This window comes from Terrapene carolina, unplaced genomic scaffold (genome assembly GCF_002925995.2).
Source record: "Terrapene carolina triunguis isolate 2854851 unplaced genomic scaffold, T_m_triunguis-2.0 Scaffold789, whole genome shotgun sequence".
In the NCBI taxonomy this organism is placed as follows: Eukaryota; Metazoa; Chordata; order Testudines; family Emydidae; genus Terrapene; species Terrapene triunguis.
In genome coordinates, this window is record NW_020665140.1 from 7,091,458 (window position 1) to 7,099,225 (window position 7,768).

A 7,768-nucleotide genomic window follows, 5' to 3' on the forward strand; every position below is an offset into this window, starting at 1 on the left:
TAGGTATTAGAATTATACATTGACTTTATGGAATGCCTGTAAGTTGCTGCATGCATTAATCTCACTTATAACATTTGTATCCCATATTAGAAGGTAAAATTTGAGTGTTTGCATTGTAGGATACTCCGTGTAAATCACCGGACAGGAGAGAGACATTAACTAGCGTCAAGTGCTGATCTCCAACAGAAGGTGTCACATCCTGGCCAACAAGGAAGGCCCATCAACACCAGACAGATGAGAGTGGAACACCAAAAAGAGGACTAAAGACTTTGTTGTTTACTCTTCCTACCCCATGAAGAAGAGTCTTGCAAGTTAATTCCTCCCATCAGCTGAGTTTTTAGCTCACAGCAGGGGGCGGGAGGGAAGAGAGAATAGCAAGGAGGAACTGTATCTTTATGCTGCTTTGACTGTAAGGAACAAAGATTACTAGGCATAAGCAAAAGATCCCCAGCATTTAGCCTGGGTTAGCCCTAAAGGATATATAGAGCTTGCCTGTTACAGAAGCTTCTATTACTTTTTGAAATTTAAGACTGGAGCTCTTCTTCAGCTTAACCTATTGTTATTCAAGAACAGAATTTGATCTTTTATTAGTAATGCTATTTAAATAAAATGAGGTCTTCCATTGCTTTGAAGAGCCACAGGATTAGAGCAGTTCACATGCATATTCCTCTTCCTGGTTTGTTTTAATTTTTTTTTTAAATCATTTAAAATGTGAGCCATTACATTATGTTAAAGGTAGATGGATGCTTTAGGGGTTAACTATTGAGGCCATGTCTACACTAGCGAGCTTACAGCGACACAGCTGTACCAATGCAGCAGCACCACTGTAAGATGACTCGTGTAGCAACTCCATACTGACAGGAGAGAGGTCTCCCAGTGACATAATAAAATCACCTCAATGAGCAGCGGTAGCTATGTCAGGAGGAGAAGCTCTCCCACTGACATACTGCTGTGCACGCGAACACTTACGCCTACAAAATTATATCGCTCGGGGGTGTTTTTTTCACACCCCTGAGTGACATAAATTTTGCCGACATAAATGGTAGTGTAGAGATGGCTTTAGGCCCCAAACCTGCAGACATTTAAATGGATGAGTCTCTCAGTGGGACTGCTTACATAGTTACTCAGAGTGGAGCAGTTTGCAGGCCTGGGGGAAAGAACATGTCTGAGTAGAGCTAGAAGCTTGCCCCTTGGGTTAAAAGGGTGACCTCTGGTGGACAAACATATCCTCAGGTTTCAGAATTGCTCAGTGTTGACTTTTTGTTTACCTATAGTTCATGTTTTTGTTATAATGTTTCCTCATAATGTTTCCATTATAAACCAACAACAATATAACCTGTCATTTCAAATAAAATAATAAACACCAGTAATAATTATATCATTAAAATGATTAGAGTGGATATTTATAGCATATCATTTTCATATGAACAAGTCCTTTGTAAGTCTTAACAACCATACTAAATACAGATGACTTTTGAGCAAAATAGTAGATAGTTAGCTCAGTGCTGCGTTTTATGTGGAAACACAAAAGGGGGGGGGGATCACAGCTTGAAGAAAGAAAAAAAGAGACAATTGCTGGAAAATGACTCACCACCCAGAAGGCAAGAGCTGAAATTATACAGATTTTTATAACCCTGTATTGTTAAACTGCAAAACTCAATACTTGGTGGCTGTTAAGCCGTCTTTAAGAAGGAATACATTTTACACAAGTGGAAGTGATAAGCCCTGTGCAAAGCTAATTGAGACAATGAAATTTTGCAGTCAATGTCAACAGACCCTTCTCATATCCCCATCAGGAGTTCAGTCCCTCCCCCATACTCCGGACAATTTTTTTTTTTAAAGTCACAAGATCATTAAATACAGCGACTGGCAGCTGCTCGCTTTCACACTCACGCTCTTGCTGCATTTGTTTATAAAGCGAAGCAAAGCCCCCCTGGCCATGGGAAAGTGTGAGCGCCTAGCCCTGAAGGCTGGAAAACCCAACGCAGGAAACAAGGGAGAAAAGTTTCCCAACAACCTCCCCTGGTGACTGCCCGCTTCCTTCTCTCCCCTGGCACTGCTGCAAACACCCCCTCACTCCCTTCAGGGCGGGGGGCAGGGGAGCTCTAGGGGGCTCTCCCTCTCCAACATCCCTCCTACGGACCCAAGGTCTCTCACCTCTGCCAAATCGATGCGAGCTCCCTCGGGGGAAGGGCTGGGGCAGGGTCTTCTTCTGAGCGCTCCCTTCCTTGCAGGGGGAGGGGAGAACGAGGATGCGATGCTGCGCTGCTCCGCTCCGCTCCTCCCTGACCTGTTGCAGCAGCACAGAGCCCGGTTGCTCCCCCCGCCCCTGCCTCCAGCTGCTGCAGCTGCAGCCTGCGCGCACGTCGGGCAGCAGGGAGGCGGCCGGGCGCTGGAACGCGCAGGGAGGCGCGCGCGCGCGCGCGCCACAAGGTGGATAGGAGGGGGCGGTGGGGAGAGCCCAAGCCACGCCTCCTTCACTGGGGACACGCCCCCTTGAGCCGAGCGCGCGCGCTCGCCGGAATCCTCCTCCCCCCCAGCCTGTGCCCGCCGAGCGTGTCCGGGAACGCCCGAAGGGCCGAGCGGGCAGCGGCTGCAGCAACCTGAGCAGCTGCTGGAGCGGCCCAGCCCTGCGGTCCTTGCAGAGGGGCGGCTCCCGGCTCCTTTGCCAGGCTAGGGGGAGCTGCGTCCCCAGCCCCCGCTGCAGGGCAGGCCCCTGAGGGCGAGGCACAGCTAAATGGGGGGGTTCCCCGGGCGCTGCGTGGTCAGCTGAGGGTAGTGGTGGTGGTAAGCAGGGATTTGGAGCAATCACATTTTTGAATTGCTCCAGCTCCAGGCATAAAACCTACCGGTCTGCACTCCAGCTCCGGGCTCCCCTCCAAAGCCCTGGTAAGGGGGCTGGCTGGCTTTCAGCACCCCCACTAATAAAAATGTTCGAGTGCCACTGCTTGAAGGTGCACTCAGTCACCTGGCCTCCGCATATTATTATTCGGATTGCAGGAGTGCCTCGGTGCCCCAGTTACGGATCTGGGCCCCATTGTGCTAGGCACTGCATAAACACAGAACCAAAAGAGGGTCCCTGCCCCAGAGAGCTTACTCCAGGAGGAAGACTGTGGTTGACAATATCATGCTTCTGGCACAGTGGAACTCTACAGTAAGGGTAACGCTCATCTGTTCAGGAGACACTAGCCAAAAGGGCCAATTCAACCCTTAGATGCATGAGCAGGGGAATCTCGAGTAGGAGTAGAGTGTGTATTTTACCTCTGTATTGGGCCCTTGTGCCACCCCAGTTGGAATGTTCTGTCCGATTCTGGTGCCCACAATTCAAAAAGGATGTTGATAATTCAAAGAAGAGCCACGAGAATGACTATTGGAAAACCTGCCTTATAGTGATAGACCCAAGAAGCTCCATCTATTTATCTTAACAAAGAGAAGGTTAAGGGATAACTTGAACACAGTCTACAAGTACCTATACAAGGAACCAATATTTGATAATGGGCGCTTCAACCTAGCAGAGAAAGTTATAACAAGATTCAATGACTGGAAGTTGAAGCTAGACAAATTCAAACTGGAAATAAGGTGTAAATTTTTAACAGTGACCATAATTAACCATTGGAACAATTTACCAAGGGGTTGTGGTAGATTCTCCATCACTGCCAATTTTTGATTCAGGATTATATTCCGCCCCCTTCTACAGATATACTCTACTTCAAAAGAATTGTTTTGGGGGAGTTCTATGGCATGTGTTTTACAGGAGGTCAGACTATTACAATGGTCCCTTCTGGCCTTGGAATCTATGAATCTATTCAAAGCTGGAATGAAAGAGTTTTAGCTCCCTTTTGCTGTTTTTCTTTTAGAGACAGTATCACAGACATCATTTTCAATGTCCATAATATAAAATAGTTTCATATTAGACTGGCAGATTGCCACTACAATAGTGTAAAATATTCATAATGACATACAAAGATATTTTACATTAATGTGTTTTCCCCCACTCCCTGTTTGTTTCAGATATTTTGCATGATTATTTTTAGGAAAATGGGTCAAACTCAATTGGATGTGGAAAATTTTTCTATGTTCTCAATATGAAAATACAGATTTATTGCTCACTGTGGGTCTGTTAGATTCATTTATACCTCTGTGAAATTCTTGGGGCAAAATGTGAAATCTGAATAGTTCTGTTGATACCTATTTCAGTATTTCCAGCCTCATTCTAATTTTACATTGAAATTTGCTGAACATTTAAGTAGGCTCCAAAATCACTTTGTCACCCATAAAACCATCACTTTGCAACACAGCCCTGGAAAATAATTCATGCTACAAAAATGCTTCAGATGCCATGTGATGATATTTTACACATCATTGTATTGTCTCTCAGCACAATGCCCCAGATCCTCAAAGGTATTTTGGCTCTAACTTTGCTTTCATGTTATGCCACCCTTACAGCCAGCCACACACAGTTATCTCCTGGGGAAGGGGCTTCCAGGGGATCAGATGGCGAGAGCTTATGATGCTTTAATTCTGCTCTCCACGCTAAATAGCTTTGAGGTTCCACCGCTTTCATCCTTACCATGCTATGCAAAAGATGGGGTGATGGATGCATCTCTTTATGTACATTTACAGTCCTGTAAATTGGATTTCAAATCTTTCTCCTTAGGTAGCGAGACTCAGCACATCTGTGATGCTGTCGACAGTGTCAGGTATGATGAATAATTTTACATTATGTGAGTATGAATTATTAATTAAATCCACCTGTTAAGTCCATAGGCTGAAACTCACACAGGTACGGAGGACCCATGCAAGGCCCTCAGCACTACTTGAATCTCACATTGCCCCTCTGTGATTGCCCTTCTGCAAAGTGATGCCTCTGAACCCCAGCATACCATAAAGGGGAGTTCCAGGAGGGCCTGAAATAGGCTGGCACAGAACAGGAGACTGTGGAAGGGGCTATGCTGCATGAATACATGCTGCCACCCAAAAAATTTAGGGAATTCAGGATGCCTATAGGGCCTGATTCAAAACACATTGAAGTCAATAGATAGATTCCTATTGATCTTTGTGGGCTTTGGGTCAGACCCTTACTGTAGCCCCATGGCCTGTCCGTAGGTTGAGGAGGATGCATTGTGCATCTCCACCAATCTCCACAAAAGGATGAGGCTGAATGTCTCCCCAAGGAATAACTTAACACAGTGGAAGCACACGGAGGGATTCCAGTCATCACAAAAAGAAGCAAAAACTCCAAGTAGTTTGCTATTGTCAATTCTCCAAGGAAACCGCCGCCTGCATGCCACACAGGTACACTGAGGGGTGGATTAACTTAAATGTTGAGTTAGGAATGCTTCGCTCTTTGCCGGAGAAGGCCTGAAGTGAGGAACACAAAAAACACACAGGAAAGGAAAGAAGACTAGAAACAAAGGAGATGAGACACTACAGTTAATGACAGTTAAAATAACACACAGCTTCAATTTTTATGTTAACCGATGGTCTGTTTTTTGTATTGTGGCTAAAGAACTTAACTGATTTGGCAATACGTTTCCCCAAAAAGTATGTGAAGAGGGAGACGTGGAGACTGATTTATTGTCCTGTAGGGGTGAAATCAGTACATGAATTATAGGGGCCTAACACAAGCCTCATTCCTGGTGTTGTTGAAATCATTGGGAGTTTAGCTACTGGCTTTGCTAGGAGCAGGACCAAGTTCAATGTGGAATAATTTCATAAAATAAGAATGTTTGAAAGGTTTCATAATGTATTTGTAGGAACAACTGATCACACTGCGAATTAAGGGTTAATTTGGCTTCAGTCATGCTACTTGAAGAAGAAGGCTTTTCTCTGGTCATACCTGGCAAAGGGATGGGGGTGATTAAAGTGTATTTGCAGAAATGTGAGAGGAGGCCACCTGGTGCTCAGGGACATCTTCCGTAATCTTATCACAAACCCAGAATAAACTAACCTTGGTGAAAAGAATATTAAGCTTGTGTTTTCCAAAGAGACAGTGAGTGTGTCTAGGTGAGACGGTGTTACTTGTCTGCCTCTGAAAGAGCATTATAAACCCTTTGTTCATAAGAAATACGTTTTAATCAACAGTGTTGAGAACATGTTGCAAATGTAAAGAGAGAGCTGGGAATAGGGTAAGATAAAAACTTGGAGTTAGTCACGGCCAGAAAATAGTCTAAGAGCTACATGACAGAGCTTCCAGTCTCTCTCCAGCTGGTTTATAGCAGAAAACAGCCAGTCACCAATGAAGCAACTGTGTCAATGTGGGTTTGTATATATGAAGATGTGGATACCTTCTTGTAACAAAAGAAAGCTACCTTGAATTCAGAAAAAATACTGGATGAATACTGAATTTCTGAAGAATCCAGTAGCAGCCTGTAGGACTCTCAGTGTTAAAAGTAGAATGTAGTATGTCTTATTACAGACTCCAGAATATTATGTCTTGAATTGTTTGTGTGAAAGAACACTAGTTAAGTGTGTTGTAAGGTGTTTTAAGGTAGTAATGTCAGGCTTGCAATAACATTTCTGGAAAGTTTAAGACTATTTAGCTTGAATTTCAAGAGACTGTTTTTGCCCTTACAAGCTGAACCTTGAGGAATAGTCATTTTCACCAGATTTATGTAGAGATCTGGGATTTGTTTTCCCACAACTTGTGCTTAATTTTAAGTCAATTGAAGTCAGTTGGACATGCTTAAATGCATTGCTGAATAGGGATCAGAATTAGGAAGCTGTAAAAGGGCCTTCTCCCAGATCTGATAGTTTTGTACCTAGACTCTCTGTTTAGATACTTGGCTTTTCAGCAGCATACACACTAGTGACAAGTGTGCTCTTTAATTGCTAGTAATATGTCCCTTTATTATGTAGCTACGTAGGCTATAAGAAAGAGGCAATATTTCAGTGAGTTATTACCTAGCTTCAGGAATAACGTGTACATTTACAAATTAGAGCTACAAATACTACACTAGAGACTTAAGCGTCCAAGTATCATGTAAATAAACATTTGCAAATTAATCTGGCAGTTCATGCACACAAATGGGGAAAATATTATGTAACGTTATCAAAGGTAAGGCAGACATGATTTTATTTTATTACCACACAAAAACAATATAGCTGCATGACAGCTGTAAAAATTTCCCATTATTTCAGATCACTGTATCCAAAAGTGAATGAAAATATTTTTATTTTGGAGTATGTTTTGCTTTTATATTGCATACCTCCTTGAAAAAAACAAACAAACAAAAAATATACTGGCACGATCAATTGAGATGTCTGTGCACGTACACACACACGTACACACTCACCCCTGTGTGCCACATCCTGAAAATGGATCTGCTCAGGTCTATCCCTGCATCTGCACGGATTCAGTTTCCACACTTTTTCTTTTATCTCACATGGCCTTTTGTAAAACCTCTCAATTTTCAGTACAGGACAAGCCAGTTCTTAATTGTTTTCATAAAACAACTTCATGATAGGCGAAAGCCACCTTTGGTCATGTGGCCCCCCACAAAACCCTGCTCAGTTCTTCAATGTCACCTTCAGCAGGAGAAAAAATAGGCTTGTGCCTTTTATACATCATTAAAAAGGCTTGAAGTGTTATTATTTAAAAAACAAAAGGGGTGGATTTCGCTTACTTGATATAACCTTAAAAATCAGAAATAGGGCCTGATTATGGCATAAGGCATTATAAGCCAGTGCTCAGGGTCCCAGCTTTTGGACTCATGTGGTGACATCAAAATGTCATTTCTCCCATTAAAAACAAAAAGTTGCTAGCCAT

The 7,768-nt window shown here is 43.4% G+C and overlaps 1 protein-coding gene across 4 annotated transcripts in view; it reads right to left on the bottom strand.

Annotated features, from left to right (window-relative positions):
* Positions 1 to 2,385, bottom strand: part of AFF1 (AF4/FMR2 family member 1) — a 162,511-nt gene extending 160,126 nt beyond the window's left edge. For all 4 annotated transcript variants that reach the window (XM_026660484.2, XM_026660483.2, XM_026660482.2 and 1 more), the window contains exon 1: positions 2,158 to 2,385. The gene's annotated coding sequence lies outside the window, so the exon portion shown is untranslated. The remainder of the gene's footprint in view (positions 1 to 2,157) is intronic.
* Between the last annotated feature and the right edge of the window lie 5,383 nt (positions 2,386 to 7,768).